Below are 18,104 nucleotides of genomic sequence, written 5' to 3'. Positions count from 1 at the left end.
AATAACTAATAAACTATATTGCGCTATACAGTAGTAAACATTTGAAGTGGATCAAAACCATTCTTCAAAGTTGTCCTAAAACCAAAATGACGAGGCATCCTACTTTGCAAACCTGTTCTGCAAGTTTGAAACCCTCATAAGGCATTGTCCATATGAAGGAGCAAGAAATTCACACATTTCAACCCCCACAAGCTATACAGAACTACCCAAAAAAAAAAAAAAACCCCTCCAGCTGAACTGAACTCGGTCTGTTTTTTGGCTGCAAGGAACGGTGTGTTTTCATGTTACTGGGTTGAAACATGCCTGCACTCACAGCAGCCCTACTCTTTTTATTCATTATTTTCTCGCAGCCCATATTATTATTTTCACCAGACTATAATAATAACAAATTATCAATTGATAATGAATCATTATTTTTTACGAAAATCATTGTTATATGTGAACTTAGGCATTTGAGGCAGGCTTTAAGACCAAGCGGAATCCTCCGTCAGCTGCTCCCGCTTCACAGCGAGCGCGACTCGTGCTAACTGACCCAGCTTCACCGTCTGCGGTTTGATCTTACAAAATCAGTTTTAGCGAATACAACTTATTGATCATGAGCCCAACATTTAGCAAAGCAGGAAAACATTCAGCCTACCTGAAATAAGACGTATTTCATTGTAAGTTAATGCTGTTAAATAGAGAGTTAAAAAAAATAATAAAAAAACACTGTAGGCTATTCTTAAACTTGGAGCTCATTATATTGAAGTACAAATCCAAACACCAGAAGCAACCTACAATCTCAGTGTTCTTTCACTGAAAAGTATTTTGTTTATTCACAGGCTATATGTTTGAAATAATATTTTAGTTCAAAACTATAAGTGCCATTGTTTAAAAAATTGCTTTATTGACTAACGTTTCATAGACCTTCAGTTGTTATGCTTTAAAATTCCATGACATTTGTAATTTCACAGTATTTCACCTCCTAAATTACTACCCCAACTCTGTAATGGTAAAATTTACTCAGGCCGATGGCATTTTTTAATGACATTATTATTTTTTTATTTTTTAGAATAATTGTAGCCTACATAAATGGGTGAAGCAAAAAAAATATATAACTTTTTAACTGCAGGCAGATATAGGCCTATACTATTGTACATTACAAATATTTTGACCGTCCCTTATTCTTTCTCTTATTTTCTTAAAGAATAAACACTTATTTTCTACAAGAATAAACATTATAACATTATTAACTCATAGAAATAATTTAAGCAATTAAAACTTTTTTTATACTAGATTTAACTTGAATTTCAATACTATTAAACTGACTTTAAAATCTAAAGGAGTTTATACGTTAAAAAGGTATAATGTCACAGTGCATGTTAAATAACCTAAATGAACTTGTATCTTTTATAGTATCCGAAGACCTTGATTGCATGTTAGCATAAAATTAACAATAAAATAAGATTTTTTTTTTTAAAAATGTAACCAACAGTAACCAATTTTAACCGATTAATCGCCTATTTTCGTTTGCTGCATATTTAAAAAAAAAAAATGCTAAAAATTTATTACGTTTGTGAGAGGAAAAAAATATATAAGTCATGTTTAAGTTGCATTTTATTACATTCAGAAATAAAGGCAGGCCTAATGATGCTATAGGCTAATGTACCAACAGGATATTTTAGTTCCCTTCACTTTACAACAAATCCTTTAAATTTAACAAATTTATCAGAACAGAACAAGAATTAAAAATATATAATTCTAATGGATAAATATAATTGCAGTATATAATAATATAGGCTTAGCTATAAACAAAAAAACAAAACAAAAAATTAAGAATAATTTAAAGCGAAACATACGGTAAGGTTGAGCTTATCTCTCTCATTCGGGACAAATCTAAACGTTTCCATATTTGTGATGTTGCCCATTTGAAGCTTAACTATTATTCATGAGGTAAAATAGGCTTTGTAGTTCTCGCGTGTTTCAGTATCGACGGGAAAAAAAAATCATAATGAGCAAAAATATGACAAAGTGGACCACTGCTCGCACCGGATGTCACAGTGAACGACTGCGGTGTTTCGTATGCATGAGGCACCAGCGCGATCAAACAGCTGAAACAGATAATACTCAATTTTTGGTCACACAGTAAAGGCATAATTTGATAATTCAAAGTGTTAGCAGTTTGAAAAATCAAGAATAATAACAGAGTTAATAAGAATTATTTCTAAATGCTGGACCGCTCTCATTTCGCTCTGTATATGGTGTCACGACACGCACACAAACAGGTAGATCCAAAAGCAGTGTTTTATTGGGATAATCCAAATATCATAATCCAGTCAGGCAAGGGTCAACATCCAGATAAGCAGTCCAAAACAAGAAACATGAACATCAACAAGGGAACAGGAAATAGCAGAGTGACATTAAACAAGGACTCCGTAACAAAGACAGAAACAAAACAGGTATTTATAGACAGGTGCAAACAATGTAAGTGGGAACAGCTGAATACAATGAACAGTGATGAGTACCAACAAGACTTGTGGGAAATGTAGTTCCTGAGGTGGGGTGACGATATGGGGAAGTGAGACCTCTAGCGGACACCCAGGGATACACAAACCAGACACTGAGACATATGGAACCTGAAGACTTTTTTTAACCAAGAATGAACTGAAATGAAAACATTTAGCTTTTAATCTGTATATTTATATATGTCATTACATATATATATATATATATATATATATATATATATAATATATATATATATATATATATATATATATATATATATATAGGCCTTATATGTAATGACTGTTTAATAACAATAGCATGCAGTAAGATTCTTTGTGTAAAGGTCTTTCTTTAAATTTTTGAAGCATAGACTGTAGCCTAAGACTATCCCACGTTTTGAAATTAACTCACTGTAAATTTTCTAATGGTTTTTAAGGATGTTACAATGTTATATTATAATGTTATTGTTGTTTTACATCTTCCTTTCATCTCTGTTTACAAACCAACATTTTACAATTACAGTCAGTTCACAATCCGTCCCTTTGCGCCACCTGGCGGTAGTTTCGCGAATGATTTTAACACGCGACTGACTTGCAGTTAACACCGCGGCCCTGTGGCGGCGGTACACACTGTGGTATTACCCATTCTGGATGTCCACCTACTGTATACAGAATAAGAGTATTTCAGTATTCACGCAAACATAATCTGCTCTGTCTTAAGTGAACGCTTAGGGAACTGTTGGGGGAAAACATCTGATGTGTAACATTATATTAGATCCATGCATTACAGTATAGGACATCTGTATCATTATCATAATGTTAATCTAACAATAAAAGAAAAGAGGGAATCACTCGCTGCACTTAATTGAACTGCTTTTGTAGTTTTAATAATCAATTTATTTGTAATGAACACACTTAAGTTATTTTTACATTTGATTGTTTTTCATACATGAATTCTTTAGTTTAGATATAAAATGATAAAGGTAAAGCATTATTTGTTTATTTCTAGGTTATTTGTTCTTTTTTTGCATCTGTTTTTATTTATAATAGTAAAGATAAAATAAAAAATAGCTGTATTGTGATTATTAATAAGAAAAGACCTCACTATCGACTTGGGTGTGACTGTCATGTTTTGCCGATTCCAACAAATCATAAATCATTTTGAAGGTCTTTTAATGGAGAATTTCATTTTTCCCCTCAATTTTTTTTCTTTTTTTTCCCTTAATTGCTCATTGTGACTCATTTTGTCAGCACAAGTCACTTTATTCTCATGAGGAAGCACATGTGGAGGTGGTAAATGACAACAAGCATATAGGCAACAAATCAGAATTGGGCATCAAGACCTGCAGTGTAAATGAGGCCTTAGACAATCGTTGTGTAACATATTCCCCATTTTTACAACATATTTACTTAATCTGCCAATAAAAGCAACCAGAACACTATTATAGCGACTGCAGCAGTTTTATCACCTCCATGTGTATTTGGCTTGAAACTGAGTTGGGAGACATTCCGCTCTTGTCACAAATAAAGGTAAAAATAGCTGAGTTGATATTTCACCATTTTAAAAAATACAGACTATATTGTTTATAATACAGAATTTATTTAAATGTTAAATAGAATGATTCATTACTATATAAGGTTGCTTAATTACTTAATTCGTATTTGTGTTTGTTTGTCCCTTTCATCTGGAGTCAGTGGTGAAGCTCAGACTGTTCAGATCCATCATGGATGACACTCAAACATCTGGAGATGAAGATTTGTTTCCAGGATGCAGGTACTTTGAGTAACCTTCTGGTTTTTGTTCATTTGGAAGTCACACTTGTGTTGTTTATGGTCAAAACATTTCATTAATTTTATTTTAATTAAATAAATGTACTATATTTATTTTTTTCCCAAAAATATATTTATTGGCATTTCTTTGAACGTGACTACAAAACAAAATAAAACAACTACAACAAAAATACATTATAGAACATTAAAGCAACTGAAACAAACTAAAATATAAAATAGAATAATTAAAATAGATATAATTTTCATACATCACAGTTCACAGCTTTTCAGTCTATTGTTTTAACTTTCACTGCTTTAAATTATTTGTATTATGGAATAATATAAGTATAATATATTATAAGTTATCTGCATAATATACTGGACATTTCCAATATGCAAGAGGTGAATATTTCAAACATCCCATGCAGACTCATCCACATGATTGCAAATGTGTAAAAAAAAAAAAAAAAAAAAAAAAAAAACAGTTTTTTTTTTTTTCTAATTTAAAGCAATAGCCCGCTTGACCTGAAGTAAACTAAAAATGACTAGATTGTGCTTATATGCATTCTCCATCCTCAAAATTTACATGGTATATATGAAATAAACAATTTGGGAACAAAAGAGACTTTTTCTACAGTTAAATTACAAATCATGAGAAGAAATTCCCTCAAATCTTTGAATCTCATTACACTCCCACATACAATGATACTGGGTACCCCAGATTGGTGACTGACATTGTAATTGCTATTAAGTATATAAAAGAAAATACATAGTGTAAATAGAATATATTGCTATTTTCACTTAGTGTAAACAGTGTACCCCAAAGAAAAACTTCTGTTGTCAATTACTGTAAACAGCATCTAAAACATGCCACTGCCGCTCTATGAAGGTGCGTAGATTCTCTGCTTTGTTCTTTTACAGAGAGCATCAATATGATCTTTCCATGATAACATATCATCAATAATCACTCCTAAATACTTGTATGTTTTAACCTGTCAAATTTTTCCATTATGAATAAAAACAGGCATTGTATTAATATCAGATGTAGACCTAAATATAATCTCTTCTGTTTTAAACAGAGATATTAAAACAGTGTCATCAGAATACTTTAAAATATATTGATTTAACATGTCAGTCCTACAGTCATCTGTGTACAAGGTGAAAAGTATGGCAGAACTGATGCATCCTTGGGGTACTCTGACATTTGTTATGATAGCGGTAGGGCTGGGCGATATATCGCATGCGATTGTCACGTGCATTTCGTCAGTAAAGCCGGTTCCCTGATTGCCGCTAAATCGCCTTCACCTGCTTTCAAATGGAGCGGCATTTAATAGACAGAGCCGTAGATCACTGACAAGCTACGCAATATCGCGTTCATTATCGCAGATGAATCGCCTTCAATAATGAACACAATATTGCGTAGCTTGTCAGTGATCTACGGCTCTGTCTATTAAATGCCGCTCCATTTGAAAGCAGGTGATGGCGATTTAGCGGCAATCAGGGAACCGGCTTTACTGACGAAATGCACGTGACAATCGCATGCGATATATCACCTAGCCCTACATAGCGGATGACAACGTTTTATTGACTTTGACTCTCTGAACTCTATTAGTGAGGAATGAGATATACCAACAAATCAAATAGGGATTTACACCCAGCTGTACAAGTTTTGACACCAATATGTCAACCTTTATAGTGTTGAATGCAGACGAAAATTATAGTTATAATCTTATAGTTGTATTGGATTTATCTAACTGTTTAGAAATTATATGCCCCAAAGCAGCAACTGCATCTTCCGTACTACAACCGTCCTTATAGGCAAACTGCCAAGGATCAAGTCTATCTTTAACCATCCTAACTAAGTGCTGAAGTAACAATCTTTCAAAACATTTCACAATTACTGAAGTAAGGGCTATTGGTCTAAAATCATTGTATTCTTTTGGAAATTAAATTTTAGGTAATGGCTTTATATAAGCTGTCTTCCATTACACAGGGACAGTATGTGTGTCAACTGAAGCTTGAAATACTGATTGCCACACAGGAGCCAATTCATGTATAAAATTCTTTAAAAGATCTGGACTACATCCATCTGGACCAAACCTTTTTTGTGTTATTAGTCTTAAAAGCTTTCTCCAAACGCCTCTTATGAGCTTCTTTAGTTTCCTTTAGTTTAATTTTTAATTCTCTTTCTGTTTGTTTAAGTACCCGAATATCCTTATTCATAAATGCTACTTTCCTCAGATTTATAACTTCTTTAATAGTCACTTATGGTTTATTATTTGGATAAACTTTAAATCTCTTTTGTAGGTATGACCAGCTCCACATAGAAGTTAATATAGTCATTTAACACTGTAGTTCTTTCATCGAGTGAGTCTTCCTCAAAAGTGTCCCAATTTGTCCAGTCAAAACAAGCTTTGGACCGGTACATGGGAATCATATGTACTACTACATTATGGTCAGAGTTTAGAATTGGTGGCATACTCTTTGACACATAAGCGTCCTTGACATTCACGAAGCATTTATCAAGAATACTGTTATTTCTTGTTCAGTCTTTACATACTGTTCAAATCCTGGCAACAAAGTCTCCAATTGGCATTTGTTTAAAACGCCCCGCACGATCACGGGTGCATCTGAGTTACTGAGCTGTAGTTCGTGAATATAGTCTGCTATCAGGCTGGCTGCCTGAGATGTTTTACCACTGGGTGGAACATATACCACGAACAGCAGAATACAACCAAATTCTGTAGGCAAATAATAAGGTCTTAAAGTAATTCCGAGAATTTCCACATTGGGATCAATACGCTTGGCACCATTTGTCATTTATATATACATAAATGCCGCCTCTTTTAATTTTACCTGAAACTTTGTCTCTATGAGCTCGTACTAATGTAAATCCAGGGACTTGCAACCAACTTTCCATGAAACAAAGCAGAGAAGCCTCACAAAATTCATAACAGTACCTTGTGTGCGACCTTATCATATCCACTTTGTTGTTCAGAGATTGCAGATTACTAAGTATAATAGAAGGTAGCGGAGGCCAATTGAATCTTCTTCGCAGTCATCGCTGAATGCCGCCTCTTCGTCCTCTTTTTAGCTCCATCAATGTCTCCCAGGTATACGGGCATGCAGACAGCACTATGAAACCACATGCTGTCAAGGTTCCACGTGCAGTTGGAAATTGGATCGCCAAACATAATCCATAGAGACCAATCGTCCACAAAATCCAAATCAAGATTACCTTTCTCCCAACTTTCATCTTTCCACTTTTATGAGACCGTGAACCGTAGACTTAACAAACCATACATATACTTGAAACAAACAAACAAACAAACCGCAAACACAGTATACTGAGCCACTGAGCAGCGCACCATTCCACGTTGAATTATTAACAATTAAACAATTTACCATACCATACCATACCAATACCTATGTTTTTTATGGACTCTTGAACTTTGCACATATTATTATTGATGAATTAATTTCACATAAATTCTCGTGGCACATAAATTATGCTTTAAAGCAAAAATTTGGGCCTTGTACTAAAGTTATGGTCTAGCAATATTTTAAACCGCTTTAACTGCACCAGGCTTTTTAAATGACACCTTAAATTTGCATAGCTATATAAATGACTTGGCTAATGGTTTAAAAAAATGGTACTACAGTGAAATATCAATTTGGGTTTTATTAGACTATTACCTCTGTATAAAGCCCTTGTCTTTATCTCATCATCTATAGTGGCCAAGAAAGGGAGCAGGAGCATTTCCGTTGTGTTGTGCTAATTTCATTGTGGAATTACCTTTTTGCCAATTAAAATGAATGTAATTTTTCAAGAAACTTATGAAAATATAAATTGAAACAATAAAATATCATTGAAACTGAAAAAAAATGCAGGCAAAATCTTTGACTTCGTTTTGAATCTTTGACGTGAAGTTTTTTGTTTGCCGTTCTGGCACAAATCTCTTGTGGGGGACAGGGCTAGCAGCGGTGTATTCTCATTGGCTACTGAGTGGTTGATTGACAGCTTATTGACCTGGAAGTGAAGCCGCCAGTGTTGCCCTGTGTGGATGTGAGCGGGTTCCTATTTCATTTTAAGTTAGGAGTTTTGTTTTTGAAATCAATCTGTATTTATCTGTTGACACTGTCAACATAAGATTTTAGGAGCGCAAGAGATCAAACGCAAGAGAAAAAGAAGGTCATATTGAGAATTATTCAAGTACTGTATATAATACTGGAAATATTGTATAATGTCCAATGTTCTTCTAGGATATTTGTTTATTGCTCATGATTCTTTTGCATTGTTGGGACTAATTAGGTTGTGCGGTTACATTTGAAAGATAATACTGTCATATGTGTGATATATTCAGATGTCAAGAAAGTCTCAACCCAACCAGGCAATCAAGCTCATTTAATTACATATTCCACACTAAGAATGTTCTTGCTGCCAATTGTTTTTATCATGCTCATTATTTTTAGTTATTTTATTTAGTTGACATTATCATCTAACATTTAAAAATGGAAATATATTTTTAACAATCATCAATTTCAATTGTGACTTTTATAAACCAGTTGAATGAATGTAAATTAAAATATGAATTAATTCAAATAAATGTACATTCTTTATTGTCACTATAGCATATACACAAGTATCAAAGTGTTTCCCTAACAGGAAAGACCTGAATCCACAAAACATTAACTGCATAGTATAAATGTAATGCACATTATTCTCATAATTTACATTACTATACAAAATTCACAAGAACATAATATCAGAATCAGAATGAGCTTTATTGCCAGGTATGTTTACACATATGAGGAATTTGTTTAAGTGACAGAAGCTCCACAGTGCAACAGAATGACAGTGACAAGACAGGACACAGATAATAAAAAGAATAATATACAAATATACAAAACAGACAATGTACAAAATAGCAAAAACACAATTATGTATGCACAGGTATGATATGTACAAATTTGAAATGTAAATGAGTATGTGTGTTAAATAAATAATGTATAATAGTGTTGTGTGTTCCATGTTTATTGCTAAATGTTCATGAGATGAATTGCCTGACGGAAGACACTGTTCCTGTGTCTGGGTGTTCTGGTGCTCAGTGCTCTGTAGCGTCGACCAGATGGCAATTGCAGATGGCAGATGATTTTACTAGCCGTTTTCCTCACTCTGGATGAGTACAATTCTTGAAGAGTATGGAGGGTTGTACCAGTGATTCGCTCCTCTGAAGTCTTCTGAGGTCAGATTTGGTAGCCGAGTAGAACCAGACAGTTATAGAAGTTCAGAGGACAGATTCAATAATAGCTGAGTAAAACTGTGTCATCTGTGCCTGGGGCAGGTTGAAATTCCTCAGCTGGCAAAGGAAGGACAGTCTATCTCTGCTATATGCTCTGCTATGTGAGTGTCCCACTTCAGGTCCTGAGAGATACTGGTGCCAAGGAACCTGAATGACTCCACTGCAGTCACAGTGCTGTTCATGATGATGAGTGGGGGGAGAGCAGGGGGGTTTCTCCTGAAGTACACTATCATCTCCACTGTTTTAAGCGTATTCAGCTCCAGGTTGTTGTGACTGCACTAGACAGCAAGCTCTTTAACCTCCTGTCTGTAAGCAGACTCGTCACCGTCCTCGATGAGACCGATGACTGTGGTGTCATCTGCAAACTTCAGGAGCTTGACAGAGGGGTCTTTAGAGGTGCAGTCATTTGTGTACAGGGAGAAGAGCAGTGGGGAGAGAACGCAGCCCTGGGGGACGCCAGTGCTGATCATACGGGTGCTGGATGTGTATTTTCCCAGCCACTCTAGTTGCTGCTTGTCTGTCAGGAAGCTGGTGATCCACTGACAGACGGAGGTGGGCACGGAGAGCTAATTTGAGCAGGAGGACGTTTGAGATGGTAGTGTTAAAAGCCAAGTTGAAGTCCATAAAAAGGATCCTCACTTAAACTCCTGGGGTCTCATTTATAAAACTCTCCGTAGATATCATCCTAAAAGTGTACGTAGGCACAAAAGCTAGATTTTGCGTATGCACAAAAGTTTTGATATTTATAAAACCATGCGTACGCCAGAACCTGCACAAAAATCCCTTTATAAATCCCAGTCAGGGGAAGATTGTGCGTATGCGCATCTCCACCTCGACTCCTCCCAGAAATAACCATATATGGAGCTTAAAATGCCTAGTTTTACTATGCATAACCTTATCTGCATATTATTTCTATGCATATTCACATCCAAATGACACCATATTTAACACCGTTTAAGGTTCAAGACATTAAGGAAATATGAGATATGGACTATAAATGCTATTTGTGCCATACACAATTTTTATTGCTAAAATTCATCCTGTATCCTTGTTATTTTTTTTTTAGCATAAATATATATAAAATAAAAATCCCTAAAAACAAAACTGTTTAAAATAGTTCTCAGATAAATATTTTAGAATATAGTTGGTCTCATTCCTTTCCACTGGCTGAATAGTATTTCAGTTGTTTTATACAATTAAAATCAAATATAATTTATGCAGTTTTGCTGATAAGCCTATATTTGTTGCAGTGTAAACAGAATTGTCTGACTCGGCGCATCACTGACAAAGTAGCCTATTTTAAAAGACAACATGCAAATTACCATTTTCTTTAAGTTGTATCCTAAAAAATGCAGTGGTATTTTTCATAATATTGTAGAGATGACTTCACACGACATCAACACCTCTGTGCAGCTGCGGTTGTACAGTAAGCTATTATCATTAGACCTATTCAAACCGGACAATGGACCATTCCACCGAATCCAGCAGTGTCTGCCATAATATCGAAGTGCACATCATTGATCATTGTTCTCACTAAAATATTTTCGCATAGCATGAGATCTGCAGTTTAGTTTAAAGAGGAATTATTGTGCATCTATAGCACTCCTCGCTGTCATAAAAACAGCATGCAACAGGAAAAGTGATCATGTCTAAATTCATATAATTTTTGTTTAACTTCTGCGTAATGACTTTATGTATTTTCAGTGCTTATCTCCATTAATGAGAGTGGAATATTTAATGTAAATATGTATACTGAAAGAAAACAGATTTTAAAATCGTTCCATACTTCATTACTTTTCTCATGCCAGGAAAAAGAGTGCGTATGCATGGTCTAGAATGTCCGGTGTTCCGGTGTTAATGGTGTTCCATACAGGCTTATAATGGTGTTCTGTAAAGCGTGCATAACTAGTTTTTATCGGCGAAAATTGACATTTTACTGGTCAACTGTGAACTGATTATTTATTTTAACTGAAGAAAATTAAAACATTATTTATTCTAAAAATACAAACTGTTTTGAACTCCCATGACACACTTCAGACTTAAAATATTTTTTAAAAATAAATACACTATATATATATTAGTACTAAATACCTCAAAATTATGCACCATTTATCATCTGTAATACCGTTGTGCAACCATTATATGGCTGTATAGCCCTATATATCCATGACTGTGTATACCCTAGTTGCTATAAACTGTTTTCATTCATAATTATTTGCATGCATTAGGTTTTGCATTTGGATATATATTTAGCATTATTAAAGACTACTTTTTGTCAAAGTTTTTTTTTCCCCCCGAAAAGTTCATCTGAAGTGACCATTTTTGCATTATTATTACAGCGCTCTTGTAAAAAGGCAAGGGTCATGGTCAGATACAGTACATTTAGTACTGTACATTACTCTATAAGGCTGTGCGATATTGAAGAAAAATGCGATACCTTGTTAAAAAATGTGATATTCGATATGCGATACGATATTAAATACTTAAAGTGTGTAAAATCTATTTCTATGATAATTTAAAATATTTAAAAATGAAAATTATATAACCAATTTGTTTCACATTCTTTCTTGGAAAATAAAGAATCACTATAACTTCTGAAAGTGACCAGTGTTTTAGCAGTAAAAAGAAATGTCACAAATCAGAAAATTTTAACATAAGTGTAAACATACAAACAATTTTTTTTTTATATATATATATTTATTATCTGACGTGGCTCATGCTTATAACAGTAGTTTGCTGGAGTAGACTCATTTAGACCAATATAATCATTTGGTTTTAGCCAGGTTTCAGTCAAGCAGAGTACATCAAAACTATTATCTGTGATAATTTCATTTACAAGAACTGCTTTGGGAGTGAGTAATCTAATGTTTATGAGCCCAAACTTTAAAAATTGTTTTTGTTCATTTATTTGACATTTTTCTGGTTTAATCACGATAAGATTTTTTCCAGATCCTACATTAAATTTTTATTTTGACACTACTGTTTGGGGAACAGACACAGTCTTAATAGATTGGACAGTGCAAGTACTTTTAAGCAGGTACAGTAGGTGGACATCCAAAACGTTACTTCTACCGCTGCTCGGTTACATTTACATTTGACGGTTGCAGTCAGGGAAAATGAAAGAAAAACACTATAGTTAAAATATTTAATATTCACAGATGAAAGTTTGGTACTTATGAAGTTATGTGCATTTCTTAGAACGAATTCAAGCAGGATAAATGTCAAGCCTGTGCCTGAGCCTGTGCTTATATTTTCTCTAAGCTACACAGTATTTACACAATATTTTAGATTTGAAACATTTAATAGGTGTGCAGTATTATTTATATAAAATGAATTATGTGTTATATTATTCAAAAAGAAATTGTGGTTTTACTTTGCATCAGAGCATTAAAAGTGGTAGCCTATTTTAGTGAGCTAGGCTACATGGATTTATATGCAAAATGTCAATATTCTCATATATTAGGCCTATATTTTAATTTATATTTTTAAAATTCCTTTAATAAAAACAACATGCATTTTTGTTATTCGTTACCTGTCCTTTATTTGACAGACAACTTCTTGGGAAAAATATATTTGTCTGTAAGAAATTGTTGCGTGTTTTATAAATTATTTTCTTTATTTTAGTAAAACGTGAGGGCACTGTATAATTTCGCTCCCATTATTTAGGCCTAATTAAACACAAGAAACTAATAAATTAAACCTGCACAATTTAGCTAAATCATTGAAATTTTCTAAAGATGGACGCATTAATAAAACGTCCTCACGATTAAACTCAAGTTCTCTCATTATAACCCACCAAAGTGCAAAAATGATGTAAAAAGAGAGCTTCATTAATAGACAACTTCAGTGATTTTAAAGGGAGCCACCGTTACTTGCTTACATAGAATTTAAGTAAAAAAAAAAAAAAATTGCAGCCGCATTTAAATGCCGGTGTGTAAAAAATGTTTGCGTGCAAGATTTGCGCGGCGCGAGTGATGCTGAGTGCATGCGCAAGCATTTATTCTTATTTGTTTTATCTTCATTACAAATCTTGTTTGGTTTTATTTTGGATAATTGCATGTAAAATATAATTTACGTTGTAATGCATATGCAAAATGTGAATAATTTATTCATATTTAAGTGTTTGTGCGAAAATTATTAATGCGCATGCAGGACAGGGAGGCGCCCTCTAGATCACTTGAATTTTTTCCTGATAATGAACTAAATCAAATAAATACCCTCTAAAAAACACTATAAAAACATCTACAGAAAGCTTGAAATGTCTTTTAAACGAATCAATTCAGAACGAAAGCATTATGTAATCTGTGAAGGTTGTATATGGCGTTATTTTTTAGTCAAAAGTTATGAGCGTGTAAGACATGCTCACGAGCACATTATGTTATTTCACACTCGCAAAATGAACCTTCAGCTGGCATGATAAAAGTACTCGCGCACAAATTCAACAACCGAGAGGTGTAAATGTAGCTGCGAGCGAGCGCCTGGCAACTCTCATAGGTTAACTCTGCTTGTACAGTGGAATCCTGCTCGCGCGCAGCGGGTATTCTGCTCGCGGGTTTCTGTTTTGCTCGCGCAGTGGATTTCTGCTCCCTCGAGTCTACAGGACTTTTGACAATTTGGGGGCGGAAACCAAGGAGGGCCCTGACCCTCTTATGATTGGTCACTTTCACACAGGGACATCCTTGTACCTTGATTGACAGCTCTCAATACAGGAAGCACGGAGTTGGGTTAAGTTACCACCGAAGAAGAGTGGGAATGAATCAGAATGAGTTTTCTAATATACATAAAATGTCTCTGCACGTATAAAATGCTGCGCAGATCATAGTTAAATCAATTGCCATCGATGTATATATTTGCGAACGATGAAGCCTACGTTTTGTTAAGTAGGTGTTGCCGCCATTCCGTCCACTGTGTGTTTTGCATGAATTATATTTGAGACTAATCGGATTCCAAAACTGTGCAGTGTTAACTGAATGACTGAACTCCGTCAGATACTTTGACTCCGTGCTTCCTGTAATGAGAGCTGGCAATCAGAAGGTACAAGGAATGTCCCTGTGTGAAAGTGACCAATCAATAAGAGGGTCAGTGACCCTCCTTGGTTTCCGCCCCCCCCAAAAATTGTCAAAAGTCATGTAGACTCGAGGGAGCAGAAATAAAGCTGAGCGAGCAAGACGCAATCCACTGCGCGAGTCAAAACAGCACTCCGCGAGCAGAAGCCCGCTGCGCGCGAGCAGGATTCCACTGTACAAGTCAGAGTTAACCTATGAGAGTATGCCAGGCGCTCGCTCACAGCTACATTGTACACCTCTCGGTTGTTGAATTTGTGCGCGGAGTACTTTTATCATGCCAGCTGAAGGTTCATTTTTGCGCGCGTGTGAAATACCATAATGTGGTGCTCGTGAGCATGTCTTACACCTCATAACTTTTGACTAAAAAATAACGCCCATAGTTGTATTTCTCTTTAAAGGTGCGTCCATGTGGAGAGAGTCAGCACTGTGAAATTTCATCTTGCAGCCGACAAGAAAACATTTGTTTATTAATAAATAATTAAAATGTCTGCTTTTTTTTTACAATTATTGGGCTACTTCTGCCTGTGCTTTGTGGCAAACTTAATGCGTGTGCTTGAGCGCGAAATATATTAAGGCTCATTATGGATTATAGATGTAAATGTAATATAATCCTGCGATTAGTTGAATAATGACAAATGAACGACTAGTAACTAGAAAATCTTACATGGGAGGCAGACCTATTAAATAGCCTCTAGACATCTCTGTTAAATTTTTTAAAGCATTTTATACGCGTTTTGCATAAATTCTTCTTTCAGAACGGTCTGTAACGGAGAGATGCCTTAACACTGATTTTTCCTCTGAAACACAAAAACGAAAATTTAAATAAAATTGATATATTTTTTTTTTTTTTGAGAATGGCCAACCCTTCTCTGCAGATATTGTTGCTTCTGGTTTGTGCATTGTAAATAGGCTACAAAAAAAAAAATAATAATAATAATAATGTCTCCAAAAACTCCAAAATGTTTTTTTTGTCATGTCTGTAATGCATGTGTATTCCCAAATCTAAAAAAGCCTATAAAACATCATAGATGGATCATACTGATGTCTGGACTGGTCTGGATGTCGTTTGCGAACAATTTATTCCAAATTTATTACATTTATTATTAATGCTCTTATTACATTAGTCACCATTTGAAGTGGATCAAAAATTACATTAGTCAACATTTGAAGTGGATCAAAACCTTTCTTCAAAGTTGCCCTAAAACCAAAATGACGAATCCTATCTAAACCTGTTCTGCAAGTTTGGATACCCTCATAAGCCACTGTCCATATGAAAGAACAAGAGATTCACACACCTTTATATCAACCCCCACAAGCTATACAGAACTACCCCCAGCCCCCTCCAGCTGAACTGAACTCGGTCTGTTTGTTGGCTGTGAGGAATGGTGTGTTGTCATGTTACTGGGTTGAAACATGCCTGCACTCACAGCAGCCCTTACTCTTTTTATTCATTATTTTCCCGCAGCCCATATTATTATTTTCACAATACCATAATAATAAGAAATTATCAATTGATTGTTAATCTTTATTTTTACGAAAATCATTGTTATTTGTGAACGTAACGTTTGCGGAAGGCTTTAAGACCAAGCGGAGTCCTCCATCAGCTGCTCCCGCTTCACAGCGCGCGTGACTCGTGCTAACTGACCCAGCTTCACCGTCCGCAAGTTTTGATTTAACTAAATCAGTTTGAGCGAATACAACTTACTGATCATGAGCCCAACATTTAGCAAGGCAGGAAAACATTCAGTCTACCTGAAGGAAGACGTATTTCATTGTAAGTTAATGCTGTTAAATAGAGAGTTAAATAGAGAGAGAGAGAGAGAGAGAGAGAGAGAAAGAAAGAAATAATAATAATAAAAAAAAAACGTGTTGCTATTCCTAAACTTGGAGCTCATTATTGAAGTACAAATCTAAACACCAGAAGCAAACTCTCAGTGTTCTTTCATTGACAAGCATGCATTTTGTTTATTCACAGGCTTATATGCATAATGGTTGAAATAATATTTTAGTTCAAAACTTTAAGTGCCATTGTTTAAAAAAAACTTTATTGCTTTATTGGCTAACGTTTCATAGACCTTCAGTTGTTATGCTTTAAAAATCCCATAACATTTGTAATTTCACAGTATTTTCACCTCCTAAATCACTAACCTTTAAAGTCACAATTCTATAATGGTAAAATTTACTCAGGCCGATGGCACTTTTAATTACATTATGTTTTTTTTATTTATTTATTTATTGTATTTTTTTAGAATAATTGTAGCTTACATAAATAGGTGAAGCAAAACAAATATGAATAATATTTGGATCGTCCCTTATTTTTTCCCCTTATTTTCTTAAAGAATAAACACTTATTTTCTACAAGAATAAACATGATAACATATTATTAATTCATAGAAATAATTTAAGCAATTAAAACCTGATAACATATTATTAATTCATAGAAATATTTAAGCATTTAAAACCTTTTTTTAAAAACTTGAACTTCAATACTATTAAACTGACTTTTAAAATCTCAAGGAGTTTATAAGTTTAAAAAGTGTAAAATGTCACAGTGCATGTTAAATAGCCTAAATTAACTTGTGTTAACAATATAATTAGAACTAACAATATAATTCGATTTTTTTTTTTTAAAATGAACAATTCCTGTATAATATGGGACAGCAACCTTTTTTTATATCAAACATTTTTTAAATCGTCCACAGCTGAGCAACGCGCGAGGCAGGTTGAGCGTGCGAAGTGAATGTGCTGCACAAAGTCATTTTCAGATGCAATGAAAAAAAATAAATATAAAAAAACCCTGGATAGCCTAGATTAGGTCCAGACTCTGTTCCTAAGTATATAATAATTATAATTATCCCACAGTAACAAATTTTAACCGATTGATCGCCTATTTTCGTTTGCTGCATGTTATTTTATGTATTTATTTATTTATTTACTTTTTAAAACAGGCTAAAAAATAAATTAAGTTTGTGAGAGGAAAAAAAAATATATAAGTCATGTATTAGTTGCATTTTATTACATTCAGAAATAATAACGGCTGGCCTAATAATGTTATAATGTGCCAACAGGATATTTTTAGTTCTCTTCACTTTACAACAAATCCTTATCAGAACAGTACAATAATTACAAATATATAATTCTAATGGATAAATAAAATTGCAGTATATAATAATATAGGCTTAGCTATAAACAAACAAACAAAAAAATGAATAATCATTTAAAGCGAACCATAAGGTAAGGTTGGGCTCTCATTCGGGAGAAATCCAAACGTTTCCATATTCGTGATGTTGCCTATTTCAAGCTTAACTATTATTCATTAGGAAAAATAGGCTTTGTAGTTCACGAGTGTTTCAGTATCGACGAAAAAAAAAAAAAATCATAATTAACAAAAATATGCCAAAGTGGACCGCTACTCGCGCTGAATGGCACGGTGAACGGCTACTGTTTCCAATGAATGTGCGCGAGGCACCAGCACGTCA

General features: G+C 34.3%; 1 pseudogene; it reads left to right on the top strand.

Moving 5' to 3' along the window:
- Positions 1-4,210: 4,210 nt before the first annotated feature.
- LOC122136437 overlaps positions 4,211-18,104 on the top strand; it is a 33,740-nt pseudogene continuing 19,846 nt past the window's right edge.

The sequence above is a fragment of the Cyprinus carpio genome, chromosome B3, assembly GCF_018340385.1.
Source record: "Cyprinus carpio isolate SPL01 chromosome B3, ASM1834038v1, whole genome shotgun sequence".
NCBI classification, from domain to species: domain Eukaryota; kingdom Metazoa; phylum Chordata; class Actinopteri; order Cypriniformes; family Cyprinidae; genus Cyprinus; species Cyprinus carpio.
The sequence above is the reverse complement of the archived record's forward strand: the minus strand, read 5'-3'. Positions and strand labels throughout refer to the sequence as shown.